The 25,788-nt window shown below is 36.6% G+C and overlaps 1 protein-coding gene across 7 annotated transcripts in view; it reads left to right on the top strand.

The window, feature by feature from the left end:
• Nucleotides 1-25,788, top strand: part of LOC136881185 (ankyrin repeat domain-containing protein 11) — a 169,513-nt gene that overhangs the window by 108,313 nt on the left and 35,412 nt on the right. For 5 of the 7 annotated variants that reach the window (XR_011018723.1, XR_011018722.1, XR_011018725.1 and 2 more), the window contains one exon: nucleotides 23,820-24,031. The exons of the other annotated variants lie outside the window; for them this stretch is intronic. The gene's annotated coding sequence lies outside the window, so the exon portion shown is untranslated. The remainder of the gene's footprint in view (nucleotides 1-23,819; nucleotides 24,032-25,788) is intronic. 7 annotated transcript variants of the gene reach the window in all.

The following is a 25,788-nucleotide window of genomic DNA, read 5'->3' on the forward strand; positions in this document are numbered from 1 at the left end:
TAATTGAGAATTTTCACCCTCCGGTAGTCAATCTTTTGAACGTAATCTTAACCAAGGAAAAACTACCATCTTAGCAAAAGGCCCAAAGCATAATTGGCCTAATATGAATGAAATAAACACTGCCACTGATTTGATTATTGAGTCGGAAGCTACAATCAGTAAAATGCCGTTGGAAAATCAAGACAAAATTAGATTTGAAGGAAAAAGAAAATTAGATAAGATGTTCAGTTCTAATAACGTAAACAAAAGAGCCCCCCTAACAATTCTAATGTCAATAGTTTTACCTCTGAACATAAACAAATCGCAGAACTCAAAAAGAAAATTAAAAATAACGATCAAATTATCACAAAAGCGGATAAAGGAAATACTTTTTTTTTTTTTTTTTAGCTATGGGCTTTACGTCGCACCGACACAGTTAGGTCTTATGGCGACGATGGGATAGGAAAGACCTAGGAGTTGGAAGGAAGCGGCCGTGGCCTTAATTAAGGTACAGCCCCAGCATTTGCCTGGTGTGAAAATGGGAAACCACGGAAAACCATTTTCAGGGCTGCCGATAGTGGGATTCGAACCTACTATCTCCCGGATGCAAGCTTCACAGCCGCGCGCCTCTACGCGCACGGCCAACTCGCCCGGTAAAGGAAATACTACAGTTATCTTGAACAAAACTAATTACGTATCAAAAACCAAAGAATTTTTTAACAATAGCACGTTTACAATAATCAATAAAGATCCTACACAGAAAATACAGTGACAATTAAAACAAACATTAAAGAATATACCCTTTCTTTTTACAGATAAAGAAAAGTCTAAACTATTAAATATGAACCCAGGCTTACCCACAGTTAAAGCCCTCCCTAAAATACATAAAGTTAACATTCCTATGTGGCCCATTATTAACTACAAACCCAACCCTCTATATAAGATTTCTCAATTTATTCAATATTTTTTAACTAAGAGCTATCAATTTCTCTCTAAAAAATCCATCAAAAACACCACCGAACTAATTGAGAAAATGAAGTCATTTAATGTGTAGCCCAACCATACCCTTCATTGTTTCGACATAGTGAATATGTATCCAAGCATACCCATAATCAAACTCTCCTCCATTATTGAAAATAACTTAAACAAATAGAGTTCTCTCAGCAAATTAGAAATACAGGATTTTATTTCTCTTCTGAAACTGGTCATTAACAATAATTTCTTTAAGTTTGATGAAACCATTTATCAGCAAAATGGACTGACCATGGGCTCACCCACATCGGGAATTCTAGCGGACATTTACTTAGACTTTCTAGAATATACAAAAATAAATAACACTTTTCCAAACATCCTCATTTGGGCCAGGTATGTCGATGACACATTTGTCATAATGAATGAAGAAATCAAGAATGCGACTTCTACCCTGCTAGAACTAAACAACACCAACCCTCACATCAAATTTACACTTGAGTCCAAAAATAATAAAGTAATTCATTTTCTGGATTTAAGTATTCTCAGACACCCTTTTGCTCTTTCATATAGAATTTTCAGAAAACCAACACAAACTGCCAATATTATACGCCAAGTTTCCATACACCCCCAAACACACAAACGTGCAGCGTACAATAGCATGGTTCATCGTGCATTCACGATTCCTATGACTAAGAAAGACCTCAATAACAAACTCAACACTATAAGAGCAATCGCCAAATTTAACGGTTACAACAGATCATTTATAGAACAGATAATCAATAAATTCAGACCACCAGCCTAAGTCTACTCTCACAAAAGAAGACCCTAAAACCACCATTTCTTGTACTTTTACATTCAATGACGATGTCCATCAAATCACCAATCTCTTTCGAAAATATAACGTAAACATTTTCTTCAGAACTAATAACAGAACTTCAGAAATTATACACAATTCTGCATCTGTCAATACCTCTAACAGATTTCCTAAATCTGGAATCTATAAATTCAAGTGTAATTACTGCAGCGCCTCTTACATGGGACAAACAGGACGCAGCTTCACTACCAGATATTCAGAGCACATCAATGCAGTAAGATATAACAAGTTTTCTGCTATAGGCCAACACATTCACGATACTAATCATAAGTTCACTGACATAGAACATGACTTTGAGATACTTCAAATAGCAAGCAAAGGGCCAGTTATGAATATTGTCGAAAATTGTTTCATTCATTGCGATCAATATTTCAATCCTAACTATAATTTAAATGAAATTTCCGAGAAATCTAATATTCTCTTTTGATCTCTTAATTAAATGGTTAAAAAATATTAGACCGCTTATTAACAACTCGATATTTAAAACCATACGTAATATATATCCTCATCAGTTACTCCCACTACCACATCCCTCCGCTCCACCTTAGCTCTCTGCCAGTTGCTCCGCCTCTACCCCTCCCCTCCCTCTGCCTTGGCCCTTAACCTCATGATTCCATCCATCAGTCCAACACCGTCCGCCGATCAAACAGGCTGCTCAAGGTGTGTTTGTTTCTCGTCATTTCTAGATTTTTCTTTCTATTTCGTTCTTTTTAGTCTTTCCTTTCTATCTTTTGCCTAATTCGGCTTTTAATTTCTTCTCCAGGTTCCAAAAACCCCATATTGAAGTGAGAATTATTTCTTTGGGTATAACCAAGTTCATCATATGCACGTTTATTTTCGGAACCAAACCACAGATCAAACAAAGTGTTAACTTCATATGACTTTAAACTCTGCAGCGTTAATGTCAACAAGATCAAAGAACTAAAGACATATACAAGCTGGAAAAACCATCATTTGTACAAAACAACACTATCATCATCATTTTAAAAGGATTTTATACTGAAGTGCAATATTATCATGTACCATATTTTATTTAATATCAATCTATGTAGGTGTTACAGTGTGTTTTAAAGTTGTTTCTAGTTATTATGTTTGCTTGATTTGACTCGGTGGCTGTTGATGGCACAAGTTTAGTGCTGAAACTAGTACCTCATGTGAACGACATGTGATTGATTCACATTAATAAATGTTTGTGTATTGAATAGGAGGACCCCTATTAATTAATTTCAATTATTGTAATCCCACTTCAATACGGATCATGAAATTTCTAAATATCAATGTAATATTAAGTAAAAGGGTCCAAGAGATAATTGGTAGTGTGAAGAAACTGCTGAGGAAGAGGACATTAAGGTTCTTGAAACATGTACAGTATACAAGGTGATAAAAAATAATTGATTAAATAAATCTTAAATATTGACAAGGTTGATTTTAAGTATTAAAGGTGGACTTATTGTTGTCTCTCACCCTGTCCAGCCAATGCGTTTGTTATCCTCCTCGAGGGCAGTGATCCTTGTGTTCAATTGAAGGGCTTTCTTTGCAAATGAGGGGTCAGTGGTGCAGAGTATATGCCTTACTCTACCTCATTTACATGAAGTGCCTGTTCTTATTTTGAACTTGTAGGCTTTTCTGTATTTCTTGTGACTTAAGGGGAGATGTGCATGAAAATTCATTGATTTTCTGTATTCTCTAGAACTTGGACACTATTTGAGTTAGAATAATGAATCTTTGTACATTGATTTAAAATACATTTTGCTTGGCTATATCCCCCTGTGGGTAGGGGACACGGAGGGAGAACACACGCACGGTATCCCCTGTCTGTCATAAGAGGCGACTAAAAGGGGCGACCAAGGGATGATCCAATTAGAACCATGAGACTACTTGTAACTAGTACCATCACGCAGGGAACACCATGGGTCGCATTTACTTGCGTGTAGTACGCTATGTTAGGTACACAATAGGTTTGTGCTTAGTAGCGACAGTGTGTGAATCAGGAGGTATGTCCTACAGTACCTGTGATTTGTACCCCTATATGAGCACCACCATGGTTCTGTCTTACCTATGCTCATTTCCCACTATATGAGGAATTCCACGGGATAGTACAAGTCCCTGTGGTTATTCCACTTATGTGAGGAACGCTATAGTTTTGCATTGCCTTTATAGGTTTGCGTTGCCTGTAAATAGCACCGTAATGTGTGAAACACCATAGGTCTGTATTACATGTGCGCATTACACTACTTGTGCATAGTACCATAATGTGTGGAATACCGCGAGTCTCCGCTACTTTTGATTAGCAATATTACACATAGGATGGTTCTACTTTCCTAGCAATAAATACCATTATGAGGGGCCGATGACCTGGATTTTGGACCAGTTTCGACTATAAGCATAATTGATTCCGCATCATGCTATAGAAGCAGTCCCTTGGTCAGTAATACTATTGTTTTGTGCCAGCTTCTGTGCATGTGAGGCACTGTGGGTCGGATCCACTGATCGTTTTAAGTTCATATCCGTCCATCCATTCATTCTTCGTCCTCGTGCTTTGAATTCTGGTCAGTGGAGGATTTTGTACTTTTAGGTTGTCATTTCATTTCGTTTCATTTTGTATCATTAGGGGCTGATGACCTCGATGTTAGGCCCCTTTAAACAACAAACATCAATCATCAATTAATCTTGGCTATAAAGTTAATTTGGATAAGATGCTTTTGAAAAGAAGATCTGTTCAATTTTGAATGTTGATGTACACTGAGGTCCTGGACATGAAATTTATTAATGCAAATGAGACCTTGATGATTTAATGTCTTCAGGTGTTTTTAATTTCATGTCTGTATCAATTTTTAAAAACAATGGAACTTTTCAATTTGAAAAGATCACAAAATACAAATATATTAAACTCTGAAGTCCATAAAATGACATATTTTGTAATTTCTTTGCAGGAAAATGTGTGACAGTATTTAGCCTGCTTGTCTGTCAAGTTTTAGATTGATATCTTTATTAGATCCAGAGAAAAAGGTAAATTTGTCATCGGAAAAGGAAGTCCAGGAAATGATGATTCAGTATCACAACATGCAACCTCTCACTCTACCTCTCAAATCAAAACAAATTTCTGCAGCGATCGCCATGCTTGGCCAACCAGAAATGGCACTTCACAGCCTTCTTCAGTACTCCTAAGTATGGTACCCTAAACTATCTGACTAAACAGATTTAAAGAGTTCATCGAAGATGAAAAAAGCATTGCAGGAAAACTGGGGCATAGCACCTGACTCGCATATGTTAGGTATTTACTGCACTCAGATACTGAATTCATCTAAAACCATTCGGGACTAGATTGCCAAAATAATAAGCGAGCAATTTCAGCAAAATACAAAATTTCATACTTTTGAAGAATTTTGTTTCCCCTTAATATATTAATTTAATTATGCTTTAAATGGCAAGAAATTTTACACTTCAGAAGGAAGCTGAGTATTTTCTTTGATTTCATTTTCAGTACTATTCATCTGCTTCCTCTTCTGATGTCTTCTCCTCACAGAAGATTGGCAACCATAATGGAGTATGGCACATTATAAACTTCATATTAGAGCCCGTATTGTCAAAGTATCAACTTGTGAAAATTTGGATTTTATAATTCCACCTTTACAATACTGTAATTATTGTTATTAAAAAGACTACATTAAATTACACACGTGAAACATGTTTCGTCCTCTTATGGGACATCTTCAGTCACAAATACAAATACAAAACATTAAAAATAAGGTGAGAACACGTTGAATTAAGTATCCTGTGACGCGGCGTGATGACGTCTTGTCAATCTTCAATGTTAAAATGGTGTGGCGTGAACATGATATGAAGCATGAAGTCCAATTAAAATCATAGGTTAAAAATGTTGTTCAAAACATCGAATTGTCAATTATAAAACACTGTAAGTGGCTGTGCAAATAAAATTATGTGCATATTGTACATAAAACAGTGTTGAGGTGATGCCACATTAAAATAGCTTTCTTGATTAGGAGGTGGAGTTATACTGATGATGCAAGTTGAACCTGATAGTGTGTTGACAATAGGGGCCTAAAAAAATAAAAAGAAATATGAATGAACTAAAGAATAAACTTCAATTAAAATGTGAACTAAGTGCCCATCCAGTCACTCACCTCCTTGCCCGTCCTACATCGAGCACTCGACCTCAAGTGTTAAAGCTAACTGAGTGACGTCCTCGAAGGTCGTTGAGGACTGACTGTGAGGGGAGTTTGATGTAAGGGGAGAGGCGTGAGGTAAAGTATTACTCACGCGCCTTCATGAAAAGAATTTATTGATTAACTCTCGAAAAGTATATTGATATCCTCTAATATCTAATTAAGATTAAAAATCGGGTTGCATTTTTTATCAATATTTATAAAAATGTTTTCTAAAATATTCAATAGATTACCTTTCTTACATAAATGGAGAATTTGAAGGTCTTGTCGTATGCACGTGAATCTATGATTGGTATAGTCCATATGAGAACTGAATGCTGAGAATCTGCTGTACTTTGACGCATTAATATGTTCATTATACCTTATGTTAAAATTGCAGCCTGTTTGTCCGATATAACTGGCGGAACACTGCTGGCACTTTAATTTGTAAACACCTGATTAATGAAATTTGCTACTGCCGTTATTGATAGTGTGTTGATTGAAAAAAAGATGAGCATTGTTATTGGTTGTTTTAAAAGAAACTTTCATATGAAATTTCTTGGAAACATTCGTGATTTCGTATATTTTACTGTGACTATAGGTAAAAAGGGTGTAACTATCTTCTTTCTTTTTGGTATCCTTGGTTAATATGGAAAATGATTTTTTCTCAATTTTGCTAATAACTTTATCCACAAATTGCCTGTTGAACCCGTTTCTTTTTGGTATAAAATAAATAGTATCCAACTCATTTTTATGATCTGCTTCTGACATGGGTATATTATAAGCTCTATAAATCATACTGTAAAAGGAAGCCCTCTTATGTGCTGCCGGGTGTACGGAATTTTGTCTTGAGTTATTTGTTTGTTTTAATCTTGTCAATCTTATGTTAATTTTAAGGACACTTCCTCTAAAGCATTACTTTGTCAATTTTGTATATTTTTCATCTAAACAGTGTTATGTGGCTGAAGATGTTGATAATATACGAAACATGTACCACTTTTGACCATTAAAAATTGCCTTAAGCAATCATTGTATCGACTAGGTGGAAAATAAATAAATACTTAATTGTGAATAATTCCCTTAGGAAGACCTTCCTGTTTATATATTTGGCCGTTGAAAGTAAAGTAATTATTAGCGACGACGAACTCCAAAATATTAATGAAATCGGCTGTCTCTTGCCTACTCGAATTACTGTATTTAAGTATATTATTCTTTACAAGATTTATTGTTTTTGATACTGGAATATTCAAGAACATATTTTTGACGTCAAATGAATACATGCAGTTTTAACCTATGATTTTAGTTGGACTTCATGCTTCATATCATGTTCACGCCGCACCATTTTAACATTGAAGATTGACAAGTCGCCCTCACGCCGCGTCACAGGATACTAAGACTTTTTATTTACTTAATTCAACGTGTCCTTACCTTATTTTTAATGTTTTGTATTTGTATTTGTGACTGAAGATGTCCCATAAGAGGACGAAACATGTTTCACGAGTGTAATTTAATGTAGTCTTTTTAATAAAGACAATAATTACAGTATTGTAAAGGTGGAATTATAAAATCCAAATTTTCACAAGTTCATTATGGAGTATTTATTCCTATTTTCCACTCCGTCTCTTTATTATGGATTTTGAACAACCGTTTGAGGTTCCGTGCCCAGGATAATATTCTTCACACATGTCCACATTTCATTTCTAATTACTTGTAATAATGTTATTTGCTTTTACATCTCTTCTTTCTGGTTTTATGATTTTTGGACAGAAATAATCATGAATCTACGACCTTTATCCCTATCAAGTCTTAGAACACTTTTCCAATAAGAGTTAAGAAGTCACAACCCTACTACTTGCAATAGGTTGCTTGCCACAGCTGAAATGAAATGGCGTATGGCTTTTAGTGCCGGGAGCGTCCGAGGACATGTTTGGCTCGCCAGGTGCAGGTCTTTTGATTTGACGCCCATAGGAGACCTGCACGTCATGATGAGGATGAAATGACTTTAAAGAGGAAAAAGGATGAAATGATGATGGTGACACATACACCCAGCCACCAATGATGGTAAAAATTCCCGAGCCTGCCGGGAATCGAACCCGGGACCCCTGTGACCAAAGGGCAGCACGTTAACCATTTAGCCATGGAGCTCGACTTGCCACAGCTGATTTACATTCACTGTCCTAGAAGAACAAGTGTATAATGTTATCGGAGTGGACCATTTTCATTAGTTGAAGATTTTTGAAGATGACAAAAAAAAAATAGATATTATGTAGCAGCTGTACTTCAATTGTTTAAGTAATGTTTTTAAAATAACCCAACATCTAATCCTTATATATAAATATTCAGCCTGCGTATGATTGTGATCACAAAACTCTAAAAGTGTTTGGTCCATTGACTTGAATACAATATTGCATTTGAATATGAACCTGTTTAGGAAGTGGTTTGAAAGAAATAGGATAGGTAGGTTTTCATAATGAGTAATTTTACAGAATTAATTTTGTAGCAGGGATTCGAGACAATTCGTACATAATAATAAATTAATAATAATAATAATAATAATAATAATAATAATAATAATAATAATAATAATAATAATAATAATAATAATAATAATGCGAAAATAATAATATTGAACATTGACATAAAAAGTGAATGAGGAAATAGTAAATAATAATATAGACACTTAATTATATGAACAAGGGAATAGTACAATGACAACACGGCAGATAATTCACATCAGTACATGGAAACGTGACGAGTATCTTTCGATACGCAATATTAAAGCAAATACAAGAGAATACTTACAGGACTAAAAATGACAGCTAAGAGAGGAGAGTGGAAGGTGTTGGAAGCCCTGTGATGTCCATGGGAACATATGACATTATGGGGGGAGAAAAGACTTACAATAATACACCCAACAGGCAAATAATTATTGAGAAAATGAACATACAATTATAAATGAACAAATAAATGAACTGCAGATTAACTGATACTTGAGATACAAAACAAAAGATGTGTAAGGGAAACAATTAAGCTCTTCGGTCACGAACAAACTTTTGACATAGAGATTCACATTAAGGTTAAATTTACTGAATGGAAGGAGGCAACCTCAAATGAAACAAAATTAATTACATTATACAAGAAAGAGTTTCAGTTACTTACAATTACAACAAGACTTAGAAAAGAAGGACTGCCTCTGAAAACAACACGTTGCGAACTTATATAAGAAAGCTTCATACAATAATTTGCTTTGCATAAACACTTCAGTTCTTTAAATTGTTTTTGTTTACCCAACATGATGACAAGAAAAAATTAAATGATAACAAGACAAAATTTATATTACAAGAACTTCTGTTGCTTAACTGTTTTCTGTTCATTACTGTTTAACAACGGCCACATCTTCCCCCCCTTTAAACTCGAGCAACGCTCTAAACAATTACTTTTTAACTCTTACTGAGGGGGTTATGACCACACATCCTATCCGACACTTGATACTAGAACACTTTGTTCACTTCAGGAACGTCCATACAGGTCGAAGAGTCACCAGGCGACCACCGGTATCGCTGATTAATGAAGGCACAGACCGCGGCCGATTCCCACGACCTCCACACACGTTCAGTCCCACTGATGTCACCAGCGAAGCTTCTTTTCAGCTCACTTGAGCCATGAACTGACTTATAACAGGCAGGGAATGTGGTGCTGTACTGCTGTAAGAACACCAGTCCATTCCATCGTCGGATCTTAGTGGCCAACAGGCACATAACAGCCTCCAAACAGGCACCATCATTTGAAGAAAGACCATGGTATTGCAGCTACTGCAACAGAAACCAATCGGCAGCAGAAAACACCATCGTCTGACCGTCCAGGAGAGCTTTTAAAATTATGAAGGGCTGAAGGATGGATTTTTTGTTTTTCTTCTTTAATTGACTAAATCATGAGCACCAAACCAGTGACTCCACAAAGCTCCTCAGGGAAGTTCCCTCTCACAGTAACACAGTGATTCTCCAGCCCCCCAGGCAAGCGCTATTTAAAATTAAGGAAAATAAACGTTAAAAGACTAAAAGAAAATCTGTCGGAGTTTACTGTAGTACCCAAGTCTTTTACAAAAATCCCTAACTAAGCACACGAATAAAATTATAATCTTAGCCCAAAATACATTACATTAAATCATACCTAACATGTTTACAGCAACCATGCTTATTACAACTAATATTCTTATATAACCTATAAAATTGCCAATGTATCCGGCCAGATGTTTACCCCAAAAACAAAATTTAATTCATAACTAAATCCCTTATAACTACTGAATTAAGTTACCATGTGCATTCTTAATCACCCAATATTAAGAAAGAAAACCCAACAAATAAAAGGAAAAATGTAGAATGTTGCAAGGGAACTCAAAACAGGGAAATAAGTACTAAGTTACGTTAGCTTGCAACCACCTTCAATGAATTGAGGTTAGTAAGTCAATATTCATTTACCATATCATGTACCCATGCATAGATAAACTCACATTATGTATTACGAGTCACACCAATTGAATTAAGGCACAATTAGGCCAGGAATACCCAATCAAAATCACATTACGTTACCAACAGGAACTAAAAAATTAAAAACGAAAGTGATGCAAGAGTGCGCATGCAGACATCGAACTCCCTGATATAAGAAATGAAAAAGGTACAAGTACAACCTTCATACCAGAGATTACCAGATAATTGCATGACACCCAAGACTACCAAGCTTAACTGTCCTCCGACATACACACAGGCAATATCAAACCACCAAAACAAGTGTGATGATCTCTGAATCAGCATAACCAACAAATGGTAAAAGCACGGACGACCTCAATACTGATTCCATCTCATATGACATTACCAAAAAAAACAAAAAAACAAAAACACACACACACAAAAAAATAGAAAAAGGACAGAACATCAGAACATGACCTCAAGTACAGTTGAACTTATCGCACGACAATGAGACTCTTAGGGCCAATACGTACTCCCAGGAGAGGAATAGACTCTCAGCACCTTAAGCCCTAAGTCTCAGTACACATACATGTGCCTTCCCAAGGACCCAAGACAAACACACAATTATTTACAAAAATGGTAGGACAGATACTGCATGGCTACCATATTCAGTCTAGAGAATCCCATACTTCTTCAAATTGAGTACATCAATTTTGAAGACACAAACACGTAATGCAAGAGACTTTAACATCGATAAAATCGAATAAAACCAAACATTTAAATCTAAGAATTTCAGTTTTTGTCCGTATTGAACTGAGAACGTAAGATAGGAAACTTAAAAGGGTCCACCTTTTCAATACGAATAAATGTTATAAGTTTATTTACAACATATATTTACACTTGTAACTAGTTTAGACGCTGTTTGGCGTCATCTTCAGCCAAAATGTGGGAAATAGGCATAGGCGTAAGCATGCAGACATTTACATTATACAAGATGTTAAATCAGTGTGATTAAATAAGATACATGAAATAGTGAATTACAATGTCAGTTTACAGAATGGTCACGAAGGGTGAGTCATAATTGTATAAACATGAGTTAGGGCTCAAAAACATAATCACTTAAAAAAACATATAAACCGCAACAAAACCACTCGGAAGTTCGAGATGATATTGGCATTGGAGATTCAAATTATTTCAGACACTCTTCCATTGAATGTTGCCTGCCGCGAGTGTAGTACAAAACATAGGTTAGATTTTAACAAACACAATCGTCTCAAAAATGCACATAATATTTTAAAAATATTTATGGGTTGAAATGAAATTTGGCAGTTAGGGATTGAAATCACTTATTCACTAAGCGTCAATTCAAAACCAGCTGTGAAGGATGAGGCAAAATTGCACAAGCGTGAGTTTGGACTCGATAAATGCAAAACCTGAAAACACATGCAACACACTCGAAACTGTAAGTTCGCGATGGATTTGGCACATAAAGGTCTGCGTTCACTCATTCATTGAATGTCACTGGTGCGAGTGTAGTTCAAATACGGGTTAGGATTTAACAGAATCAAGCCTCTTAAAATTGCACATGACATGTGAACCCATGGTGCGAGATGAACTTGGCATTAATTCAGTAATGCCACTTCAAAACAGTCCATTAGGGGTGAAACAAAAGCTATAACTCACACGAGTTAGGACTCATTGAATACCAATTTCGCCGGGCTGAGTGGCTCAGACGGTTAAGGCGCTGGCCTTCTAACCCCAACTTGGCAGGTTCGAGCCTGGCTCAGTCCGGTGGTATTTGAAAGTGCTCAGATATGACAGCCTCGTGTCGGTAGATTTACTGGCACGTAAAAGAACTCCTGCGGGACTAAATTCCGGCACCTTGGCGTCTCCGAAGACCTTGAAAAGTAGTTAGTGGGATGTAAAGCAAATAACATTAAATACCAATTTCAAATACATATAACATATTCAAATTTTGGTAAGTACAAGGTATGTAGTAGATACCAAGAAAAAGATTACAAGGAATCTCATACCAGATACACTAGATTTCAAACCTGTCACGAGCATTCAAGATTCCAATGTCCAGAAAAAACTTAAATAAAGAACTGAACACCATTCACTCTATAGCAAAATTTAATGGATATAGTGAAACCTTTATTGAAAGAATAATCAATAAATTCAGACACCGCCCAAAAACCACCCTAATAAAAGACAATACTAGCACTGCCACGTTTTCTACATTTACCTTTAATAAAGAAATTTACAACGTCACTAACGTTTTTAAAAAACACAACGTTAAAATAGCCTTTCGTACTAACAATAGAAGCACAGAGATCCTGCATAACTCTTCATCAATAAATAAAAGTAGTCCTTTTTCAAAATCAGGTGTATATAGGTTTTCTTGCCAAGACTGCAATAGCTCTTACCTAGGTCAAACAGGATGCAGTTTTAAAATCAGATATGCAGAACATGTCAATGCCATAAAGCACAATCGTTTTTCCACGGTCGGCCTACATATAAAAGAATTTAAGCACAACTTTACTGAAATAGATCAAGATCTTGAGGTATTAGAAATTCTTTGAATCTTCAGCCTCTCAGCCGACTGACGTAGACAATGAGAAAAAGGATATCTATAATCCAACCATCCCTTTCTTTCTTGAGTCGTATAACCTTAAAAATATTACGGTGACTGGACTTTTCTTTGGCGCGAGGGGAACAATTCCCAAATCTTTCGTCACATGGCGACAAAAATATAAACTAGCGAGAAGCCTACAAGATGAGATAGTCGTCTCACTCATCAAATACTCCGTTTTGATTCTTCGTCACCATTTATATGGAGTTCATGCCATTTAACATGGTTAACTGTAACCTATCATTTTTTAAAACATTAATCTTTTTATCTTCCCTCAATATTGTTATTGTGCATTATTCTGTGTCTTATGGCAAATCTAGGGTGTCCTGGATCAGACTAAATAAATAAATAAAATGGTTCTTTACTAGACGTCACTGAAATCTGCTATATTCATTTAGATCAATATTTCAATCCAAACCTAAACTTAAATGATATCTCAGAGAAACCAAAGATCCTGTTCGACTTTCTCATTGAATTTTTCAAAAATATTAATATTCCAAAAAACAGATCTGTCTTTCACATTATGCATAATACTTTGTCACGCCACACACTTTCACCTCATCACCCTCCATAGCCCCCTCCTTCCACTCCTCCCCTACAGCTCATCCTCCTTCCCTCTCCCCTCCTAATCCAACAGTGGCCGTTCCCCCGACCTAAACTATCCACTGTGCTCTGTTCATATTTATCTCGCGCCATAGCTTTACCGCCTTAGGTGCCGCAATGAACTGTGAACATCATAGAAACTGCCCCTACCCTACACGTAACGTTGCAACAATAGACCATAAATATTAGCACAGTCAACTTCTAAGCTCTCAGAGGAACGACTTACATAATTTGAATTTTGTATTCTTGTCGAGCTGAATATGTTTACTACACCCTCAACAAATGTGAGTCTTTAATTACCATGTTCATTTCACACTTGGATTTAGATATGTTATATGCATTTGTACAAGTTTGGATATGTTGAGCCCTGTTCTCATACTTATGCTGCGCTTGACCTATATGGCATCTGACGATGAAGTGTCTACAAATTTTAAGTCTTTAACTGCCAATTTCACCTTGTACTTACGAAAATTTGAATATATTATATGTATTTGAAATTAGTATTTAATGAGTCCTAACTCGTGTGAGTTATAGCTTTTGTTTCAACCTTCATTGACTGTTTTGAAGTGGCATTACTGAATATCTACAAATTTGAACCTTTACTGCCAAGTTCATCTCGCACCATTGGTTCACATGTCATGTGCAATTTTAAGAGGCTTGATTCTGTTAAATCCTAAGTCGTATTTGAACTACACTCGCACCAGTGACATTCAATGAATGAGTGAACGCAGACCTTTATGTGCCAAATTCATCGCGAACTTACAGTTTCGAGTGTGTTGCATGTGTTTTCAGGTTTTGCATTTATCGAGTCCAAACTCACGCTTGTGCAATTTTACCTCACCCTTCACAGCTGCTTTTGAATTGACGCTTAGTGATTAAGTGATTTCAATTCCTAACTGCCAAATTTCATCTCAACCCATAAATATTTTTAAAATGTTATGTGCATTTTTGAGACGATTGTGTTTGTTAAAATCTAACCTATGTTTTGTACTAAACTCGCGGCAGACAACATTCAATGGAAGAGTGTCTGAAGTAATTTGAATCTCCAATGCCAATATCATCTCGAACTTCCGAGTGGTTTTGTTGCGGTTTATATGTTTTTTAAGTGATTATGTTTTTGAGCCCTAACTCATGTTTATACAGTTTTGACTCACCCTTCATGACCATTTTGTAAACTGACATTGTAATTCACTATTTCATGTCTCTTATTTAATCACACTGATTTAACATCTTGTATAATGTAAATGTCTGCATGCTTACGCCTATGCCTATTTCCCACATTTTGGCTGCAGATGACGCCAAACAGCGTCTAAACTAGTTCCAAGTGTAAATATATGTTGTAAATAAACTTATAACATTTATTTGTATTGAAAAGGTGGACCCTTTTAAGTTTCCTATCATAAGACCAAACAAGCAGGAAAATTAACTGACTGTCTTAGCTACATCACGACACCTTCGAAATTTCACTAGTGACAAATTAAAATAACAGAAAGGAAAATCTTGACAATCTGCATACCTACTATGAATTAAAAAACATTATTAGCACAGCATACTGATGCCGAAATGAACTTTTGCAGAAAATCTTCCTAGTAATCATTCTTATAATCACAAGGGACATCGCTCTCTATCTGGGCACCTAATACCAAGAAAAAGATTACAAGGAATCTCATACCGGATACACTAGATTTCAAACCTGTCACGAGCACAAGTGCAGATCCATAACCCGTCAAATTTGCCCAAAATGAGCCTCAGACTAGCTGGTCTAATAATATGGTGAGTACGTTTCACCCTACGAGACTATCACAGTCAACGTAGACCCTCCTAGCAAGTATAGGAACACACTGGTAAATAAATATACGTGACAAGGAAACAGACACTTACACGATGGAAAAGCACAAGACAAACTAGGAAACTGTAGAATTTAGCAGCTAGTTGGGAAACCGTCCCCAAAATAGTCCCATACCTACTTAGAAACGAACCCAGACCCAGCAAAAGACCAAAAACAACACAACATGACCAAAAATTTAATTACATACTGAGCTAAAACACGACACCAAAATAATTTCAAAAGATCACACACGTGGAATACTGCCAAATAAAATACAACAAGCGATTAAAAAACCAAAAGTTTGAACTACTTTGCTACAACACGAGATTTACGAACAGAAAAACACTCGAAGAAAGAGACGAAAATTTACAAACTTTAACCTCAAAATTGTTGCCGAAAATTTACCAAAACAGAATATACAGAAAAACTAAGGAAACTCCGTGCTAAAATTTAACCAGAACACAACGATCACTCTGACAGTTCACACTTGATTCACACTACAATTTACGTAGTCTGGAAGAAACACAAGATTACGACACGAGTAAATTTATAAGATGGAAAACGCGCGCGCAGACTCGAGGTATAAGGTCAGTAATCAGGTATCTCTAACAGATAATCACATCCACTGTTCAAAAGATAACATGCGGTGAGACAAGCAAGTACAATACTTAGCACGAATTCACAACATAGTTTAAAGCAACAAATAATCACTCAGATGTTAAGATCAAAACACACGTATCAAAGAAAACTTGACATAAAACATATTGAAATTTATCAAAGAAGACTTTCGGAACGCGAACACAGCACACAAAATGTGAAGATATCACTTTACTTCAAAACATGTGGTCAAGTGAAACCTTGCCACACAAGAAAATTTATTAAAATTAACAGAACCAAAAAACTTGTTACAAATAGTGACGCACCATTTCCTCCAAACGTTAATTACAAGATGAAACACAGCAACACAAACTGCACAATGTCGCACAAAAAACACGTGGTGAGATGAACTCGCGCAAGAATCATGAGAAATAAATAAATAGGGATTAAGAATACACACATAACACTTCAATTTAAGATTTAAAATTAATTTTAGAAAAGTTAGCCGAGAATGATCATTGTAAATCTTCGCTCCTTTCATAACCACGCTCTGCTACCAATGTAGCGGGGATTCGAGACAACGCGTACACAATAACAAATAATAATAATAATAATAATAGTAATGAATATAGACATAAAAAGTGAATGAGGAAATAGTAAATAATAATATAGACACTTAATAATATAAATAAGGAAATAGTACAAAGACGTCACGGCAGAGAATTCACATCAGGACATGGAAACGTGATGAGTATCTTTTGATACCCAATATTAAAACTAATACAAGGGAACACATACAGGCCTAAAAATGACAACTAAGAGAGGAGAGTGGAAGGTGTTGGAAGCCCTATGAGGTCCATAGGAACATATGACGTTATGGGGGAGAAAAGACTTACAATAATACACCCAACAGACAAATAATTATTGAGAAAATGAACATACAATTATAAATGAACTGCGGATTAACTGATACTTGAGATACAAAACAAAAGATGTGTAAGGGAAACAATTAAGCTCTTCGGTCACAAACAAACTTTGACGTAGAGATTCACATTAAGATTAAATTTACCGAATGAAAGGTGGCAACCTCGAATGAAACAAAATTAATTACACTATTCAAGAAAGAGTTTCAGTTACTTACAATTACAATTAGACTTAGAAAAGAAGGACTGCCTCTGAAAACAACACGTTGTGGACTAGCATAATTGCTAAGTCATATAAATGCTCTATTTTGGAAAATGTGGAAAACTAGGGGAAACTCTGGCACAAAAGATGATATTCTACATACTTACTGAAGTTACATTAAGTGGGAATAGTCCAAAACACAAGAATGCATTTAAATAACATAAGGCAAAACAGCGCTTACCTTGGCCGGCTGAAGACCCATTGCGGGACAGACGCAAAACGCGTCCGCCTGCTGTAGTGCTCCAAATTCAAAGACGCGGATGAAGTAACTCGCACATGCGAGGAGCCATAAACAGGGACTATAGTGATTACAAATAATCAATAGCAACACTCCAGTTTGCCACATTCACCAATTAAAAATTCTAATATACTGGCCAATAAAAATACTTGAATTTTGGCCAATGATAATTATCTTCTGGAATAATCCTTTCTGCTGAATTTGCATCTTCGCGGATATTACAAATTGACAGGAAAGGGCCACTTACAAGTGGCACACCCTGCCTCACAAGCCATGTATAAAAATTCCACATCCCTTTCTATACTTTAGAAAATAATACAATTTAAATCAGGAAATGTAAAAGAACATAAATCTTCTTCATAGTCCATTTCTTCATAGGCCTAAATATTTAATAATTTTTAAATAAGAAAACTTCATACAATAATTTGCTTTGCATAAACACTTCAGTTCTTTAAATATTTTTGTTTACCCAACATGATGACAAGACAAAATTAAGTGATAACAAGACAAAATTTATATCACAAGAACTTCTGTTGCTTTACAGTTTTCTGTTCATTGCTGTTCAACAACGGCCATAAATTTAATTACAAAGCCACACCAAGATTGAATCAACCTCGATGGACAGATTGTCGCTAGGCAACGACTTAGGCTATATCATTATAGTCTGGTAAGAATTGCTGTATATAGGAGGATGGGAATATGCCGCACAATGTTTTATGAAGGACCTTTTTTGCTAGGAGGTTCATGTAGTTAGTCATCTCATTGCCTGTTATTTAGAAATAGGAACCCAACATGCCGTGATCGAGATGTACTTTTATGTAACAAGGCAACTATTGCCTGTTATTGTAAATAATAATGGTTTCCTGTCCTTGCAAAACTCTAAAAGTAGTCAATAGTCGTCTGTGTTTTTGCCAGCCATACTACGATTTTATGAGTTGAATCAAGAAGAAAGAAAACAGCACAATAGCTTCAACAATGCCAAGAACAATTAGATCAACAGCTAAGACATATGGAGTTGCAATATCTGAATGATTGAGCTTCATATCACCAAATTGCTTTTTCATATGAATCAAGTGTTCAATACAATACACGTCATGTAAATTCATTCAAGTCGGAAAAACAGACAAAGTTTGTCTGTTATTCAAGTCGGAAAAACGGACAAAGTTTGTCCGCACTGCACAGCAATGAAATTTAAAGGAGAAATCCCGAGAATGTGCTGCGTGAGCAGAAAAGTGAAGCTACCTGAATTTGAGCAACCAAAAGAACTACTGAAAAGTTTGTCAAATGGAATTATTGATGATTCAAAACATTTCCTCAAAAACATAAGAAATTACAATTCCTGCTTTTAGATGACTTCATTCTGTGCTAACATTATAGCAGAGCATTTTATGCCGACATTTAAAATTCGGGGACAAATTTACCACATTAGTGTTTGCTTCCTTTTCCCAGCAATAATCATAAATTTCTCTAAATCCATTTTTTTTTTTCAGAGATGAAAATGACATATTGAATGCACACTGGCAAATCTGTACCTACTGGAATCAGAAGGCATATTTTTGGGTTGCAAAAAATGTTACACGACCACAGTAATTTATTTCGGGTGTTCATAAGTGCGATTGATCTCGTGTTTGCTAGAATACGTTTATATACATACCCATTCTTTTCATATCAGACTGAGCCACAGCGAAGCGTGGTTGCGTTTAGCTAGTTATTTTATAATTTTAATTAAGTCATTGGAATTTGTGAAATATTAGTTTGCTGAAAAAGAGAATGATCTTTTCTGGAAACTTATACGATTAAATGATATATATTAAATAGTTTTTTGAATAGTATTGGCAGGCGGACTCATTATCTTTTTTTTTTTACAGTACAGTAAGATTGTCACTGAAAGGTTGTTTAATTGCATTGGTACAGTATGTGTTCAAAATGTGTATCATCACATTCCACACATTGTTCAGGGGTCAGGTTATATTTGTTCTAAGAGCTTCATTTTGATTTCTAACTATGTAACATCATATATGTAAGTCTTCTGAATAAAATTGCAGGTGTTTGTTTTGCCTTAAAAGTCATATTTTGGAACTTTCTGAGATATTAGTCATATTTCTGCTCAATTCTATATAAAGGCATTTTTTTTTGTTATAATATGTATTCTGACCAAGCTCAATAGCTGCAGTCACTTAAGTGCGGCCAGTATCCAGTATTTGGGAGATAGTAGCTTTGAACCCCACTGTCGGCAGCCCTGAAGATAGTTTTCCGTGGTTTCCCATTTTCACACCAGGCAAATGCTGGGGCTGTACCTTAATTAAGGCCACAGCCGCTTCCTTCCAACTCCTAGCCTTTTCCTATTCCATAGTTGCCATAAGACCTAGTGCGACATAAAGCAACTAGCAAAAAAAGAAAAAAGTTCAATACAAGTCACAGTTGTACAAATGATTTTCCTAACAGCTCCCCTCCTTCTCCTCTCATGCCTTCCTCATTCTCTCTTCCCTCTCTCAGCTTTCCCTCTCCTTCCTTTTGCTTCCTCCTCTGATATGTCACAACAAATTTGAAGCTGTAGTCGATACTGATAGCTGTGCTGGGTTACCACTGCAACCTCGAAGGGTAAGCCTTTTCTCTTTATCATTCACAGTCCCGTGATTTTCTTTTCAATTCATCAAGTAATTTTCTTTCTTTTCTCTTTTAGATATCCCCCTATTTACGCCCTTATGGACGGATAAACTTACTTTGATTACAATGCGATATCCTTCATTTTATTGTAATAAAAGTGATACGGTGTGGACAGGCACGTCAACAATTAATCAATTTGATTTTCATCAATACTGTGATTTTTTCTTGTAATGCATATTTTTCTATGATCCATGATGAGACTGCTAATAGACAATGACTTCTTACATCATCCTTTTGTCGACACAAGTGCAGTTTTGAAATCATTTTAAATGTCGTTAATCTTGTGACCTACTGTTTCTATTAAAATCCACTTGACCATTTATCAAATGTCTAATGTGTGAATTTGAATGGGTACACTAGTGTATCTTATGTGCTTGTATTTGTAGCCATAACTGAGGAGGTTTAACCCCCCCCCCACCTTCAGTTTCTTTTATGATGTCACTATTGCCTAATGCTAAATTTATGATTAATAGCTGAGGATACTGCTATGTTCATTCGGAACTAGTACTGTTTGAGAGTAAACTGTATTGATTAGGTGGATAATAAACTAAAGTTTTTGTAAAAAGTCAGTCATATCCATCAATACAGGCCCAACCATGAAATTTATTGCTTATACGGTAAGCATCAAAGGCATTTTAACAAGATTTTCTGCTGGCGAGAACAGGCTGCGTCTGCGTTTTGAGGGAGCCTCCTTATTACAGTAAATCATTCCTCATACTTATCTTTAATTTGAAACAAACTCAGTCTATTCTGATGCTTCACTCCGTACGTCTGGAAATAATGTTCCACGAATACCTTCTCCTCTATTGTGAGAGCCATAATTGCAGAGAAATGTGGACAGCATATGAGCAATAATTTCAGTATCATATCTTTCGCCAAGTGACATAGAAGGAGATCTGGCAAAATGTGCAAGAATGATAGCACCCTTACTGTACTTCTTGGGTAAGAGAAACATTCCATGTATTTGGGTTTCTTTACAAGGAGTATCACACTATGAGTGCATAGATTTTATCCATACACTACTTCTTCTTCTCCCACACCTGTGGGGTTGCAGGTGTGAACTATGTCACAGGTATGGATTTGGCCCTGTTTTATGGCATGTTTCTGTAGTGGTTGGTAGTGCGGTGTGTTGTCTGAATATTAAGAGGAGAGTGTTGGGACAAATACCCATTCCCAGAATCAGAACAATTAATAAGACGCGATTAAAATCCCTGACCTGGCCAGGAATTGAACCCGGAACCCTCTGAACTGATGGCCCAACGCTGACCATCAAGGCAAGGAGTTGGACTTATCCTCTTCTACATTCAAAAAAAAAAAAATCACGCGCCAAGAAGGAATCATCATTTTGCTGCAAAACTCAGGATGCAGTTACGTCTCAAGCAGATAGTCAGATGATTAGCATAGTGACATTATTAGTTGAACGGTGTAGCCACTCAAAGACATGAATTGGCTGCCAACCCCAGCCTAAGTCAAGGCTCACATAGGCTACTCACATTTAGTGGGATGCTGCTTGCAGTTGTGCAGAGCTTGTTGGCCACTTGATATGCCTCTATGATGCAATCAAAGAGATTTTGCTTACTTATAAGATTTCAGGAGGGGGGCACATTATTGGATGATGGGAGGCTGGATGGCCGTATTGATGAATCGCCCATTAGTTAGGCCGTTAGGGCAGGCTAGGTGCAGTGGATTCATGAGGGCACATATTCATGACAACTGGAGTCATGATGCCTTGGATTGACAACCAGGTGAAAGGATCGTATGATCATCCAACAAGCACGAGCAGACCCCACTGTTACAGTGTCTGCCATCTTGCCATGCAGTCCCATTGTTACAGGCCCTTATATCAGCCCGAACCATTTCCAGGTGCTTGGCTGAAGGCAATTAGTCTCTTGGCACCCATTACATGTCCTGCCATTGAAAATCACCCGCCATCATCTCCATTGCCAGTGGTGTCATGAATGACAAACCCGGTTTGCTACAGCTTTAAAAAGGTAGACTGTAATGTCGAATCCATTTTTTTCCCCCACACTTATGTTAGCCGTGTAATGTGAGCAGGTCTTGTAGTGAGGCTCAGTCCTGCCTTTGCTATTGTGTGGCACATCATCCGTACTGCTGGTGTGCCGGTTGGGGGTCCGTCTTATACTACAGTTGATCACCACTAGTAGTGATAGGAGGGATGTTGACAGCACAGCAATACATCTTGCCACTGCATGTGTTGCCTTTCATGACAGGACTTCCAAGAGGCATTTTCCATCAGGAAAATGCTCAGTCGTACACAGGAATGCTTGTGCAACATTGTTACATTTGCATGGCATGCCTGATAGCGAGATAGCAAGACTTATCGCCCAATGAACATGTCTGGGACCACTTGGAGCATCAACTTCTGCAGCCTGGGAGTAAACACAATCCAGAGGGTGAGACAAAAGGACTTTGAACAGTATAGAAGATTTAGAAACAGAACTAAGCAACTAATTATGAACAGTAAATGCAGCTACTTCCAGTTATAAATTTTCAAAGTGAGCAGAAATGGAAAAATTACTGGCACTCTTTTGTTCAACCTGCGTTAAAATTTTAACTGCATATGATAAAAATTTCTACTCCACATCATTAAAAGTAAGATAAAATAACCTAAATTTTGGCATAGTTTGTTTCTATGTGGGATAAAGGATAAACTTTTTATTATTGTATTAACTCGCGTGTCTATACTTTTTTCCATGACAGTACACACTGTTATCTTCCTCAATAGGGAAGGGTCCCCCACCCACCAGTGTGTTTTTGTGGTACTGACTTCACCATGGCTCAGAGTGCACCGATCTCTGTGGCCTAAGATGGAACCTTGACATGCAGGAGACACTTGAACTCATACTAGCCAATGATAAGAATACTGCTGATGTAGTCATTCGTATTATGTGTGAGAATGGATTAATCAAGGGCATATAAATTTCAGGTGTTCTGTTACTCAGGGAACTTACATTCCCTTCTGATGCATTTGTGCCCTCTTTGGCTTGAAACAATAATATTTGTTTCAGTCTTTAATTCATTTTCAAATTCCTCCGTTGAATGAGTTTTATTTTCTTTACCACTTAATTTGTTCAGAGAGGATTGTTTCCTAGTTGTACTGTATTTCTTCTTTAAAAAAATTACCTTCACCACCATTCACTTTTAATTTCAAGGAGATTCATAAATTATAGTTAGACAGTACTGAAATACTATCTGCGTCTTACGAGAAGTCGTGGCAGCTTGTAGGTACAGCACGAGTAACCGATACTACACCAAGCTATGAACATTAGTCGTGATCAACAGTGCGCGCTCTCTGAAAGAGACCCGTGTTCATTATGCAGTACTTGCAGTAAATGTGCAACTAAAGCGCAATTGCACTGCCAGTTTGAAACTTCACAGCAGCACTTTAGCTCACAAGAATCACTGCAGACGGAACAAATGTTTCTTGTCAGGCCTTGAGACTTGTGACTAGCGCATGCGCAGAGGCCATGCTTACCCTCTGCACCCATCACCCCGCATACACGCGACTCCTCGTCAGACGACCATAGTATGTACAGCTACTAAACAAACTTTCATAAATAGCATTACAAAATAGTTTTATCTCTGTTGCAGGCATCATCGTGTATCGTATGCTGTGTGTCTGCAAGCTCAAAACAGTCACCATTATCCATGTAATAACACTGATTGTGGTCCTCGTACTTGCCATCGTGTGTCTTCTTCCCATGTTCAGCTTTTACAAAGCAGGCCCTCCTAAAACTTATATTCAGTTCCATACTGGACACAGTATATTGGGCTTTTTTGCTATAATTGCTTTTGTTATCCAGGTAATGTTTACCTTTCTTATAAATTTGTACCATAATTAGATGAAGATTATTTTAACTCATTGTGTTACAGGTAATTAGGTACATATTTTACCCTGGAGAAGTGGTGTTTGCCTTAGTGGTGGGACAGGGTCTTTCTTGACCTTTGTAATTTAAGGTGGATTAATTATATTATCGCTTGTCTCATTCAGCTGACGTGCAAGAAACCTTTTTTTTTAAACTAATGAGCAAGTATGTTTATAAAAAAGGAAAATCATGCACACGTTATTAAAGGGTATTTACTGTCCATCGGTGATGGAGAACAGAATAGGAATTTTGTTTTCAAACGTCTTATTTTGTTTATTTTTTCACTTTCATAATTCTTTTGATTGATGCGATAGAAATGCTTATTTAGATTTACACTCCACTAACTCTTGATGTTTGCCTACTTATGGTAGCAATTTGTTGAACGGACTAGTTCCTTTGTATTCGGGAGTGAGCTACATCATTGCTGTTCATTTAGCAACAGTAATTTTAAGAACAAAAACATAATGAGTTTAATGCCCCTCTCACTTTAACTTCATGCACATATCCCAGTAGAAGTTTTGTTTATCTAATTGTAGGAGTAATCTGGGTAGGCAAGCCGATTAGTGAAAGAGGATCATCAATCTGCATTGAAGCAGGCAAGGTGATTATGCTTCATTTCCTTTAAGTAAAAGGTATATTTAAAGAAATTATTTTTTGATCAGTGCGTTTGTTCTTGTTTTAACATATGGTTGTGAGACTTGGACACTAAACAAGTTTGCAAAAGGAAAACTTAGGACAGCACAGAGAGCCATGGATAGGACAATGCTCGGCTGTACAAGGAAAGATAGCAAAAGTGCAGTTGGCACCCAGTCGAACAATAAGGTTAAGGACATCTTGGAGAGAGTATGCTCTTTAAAATGGCAGTGGGCTGGCCATGTTGCATGACATAATGATGAAAGATGGATGAAGCTAGTGTTGGAATGGAGTCCGAAAGAAAATCGGAGGCCTAGAGGATGTCAACCAAACAGATGGGGCAGAGATATCAGGAAGATTGGTGATTACACTTGAAAGAGAACCGCACACTTGGAGAAGGCTGTTACAAGTCAATTTGGATCTATGACTATATACGAGGCCACATCATTTAATGACTGATTTGTCTAATACTGATAGTGATAACTCTACTTAGTAATTTGTTAACAGAATTTTCCAACCAATCTCACATTGGAGATGACACACTTCTTGTTATACGTTTCACATGTTGTTGCTGTTCATCGAGAAACAATAACTTTAAGAGCTCAAACTTTGAGTTTAATGCCCCTCTCACTTTAACTTCATGAATGTATCCCAGTAGAAGTTTTGTTTATCTAACTGTAGGAGTAATCTTGGTCGGTGAGCTGGTTTAGTGAAGGAGGATCACCAATCACAATTTGTGGACTCACTATGGTTCCCCAATTTATAAAACCATACTTTCCAGTAAGAATACAAAGTAATTTTGAAAGACGTATATCGTCATTGAGATATGAATTTTCCTCTTCTTAAGCACTTGGTTATGTATCAATCAATCACTGCTGATCTGCATTTAAGGCTGTTGCCCAGGTGGCAGATTGCTTATCAATTGCTTACCTAGTCTTTTCTGATGCATTGGATGTTTTATTTTCTTTCTGGCTCAGACAGTAAGTGTAACTTGTGGTTATCTGTTATATCATATTTGCAGACGTGCCAAGTCTCCTGATTTAAGCGGGAGACTCCCGATT

Source organism: Anabrus simplex, chromosome 9 (genome assembly GCF_040414725.1).
Source record: "Anabrus simplex isolate iqAnaSimp1 chromosome 9, ASM4041472v1, whole genome shotgun sequence".
NCBI lineage: Eukaryota > Metazoa > Arthropoda > Insecta > Orthoptera > Tettigoniidae > Anabrus > Anabrus simplex.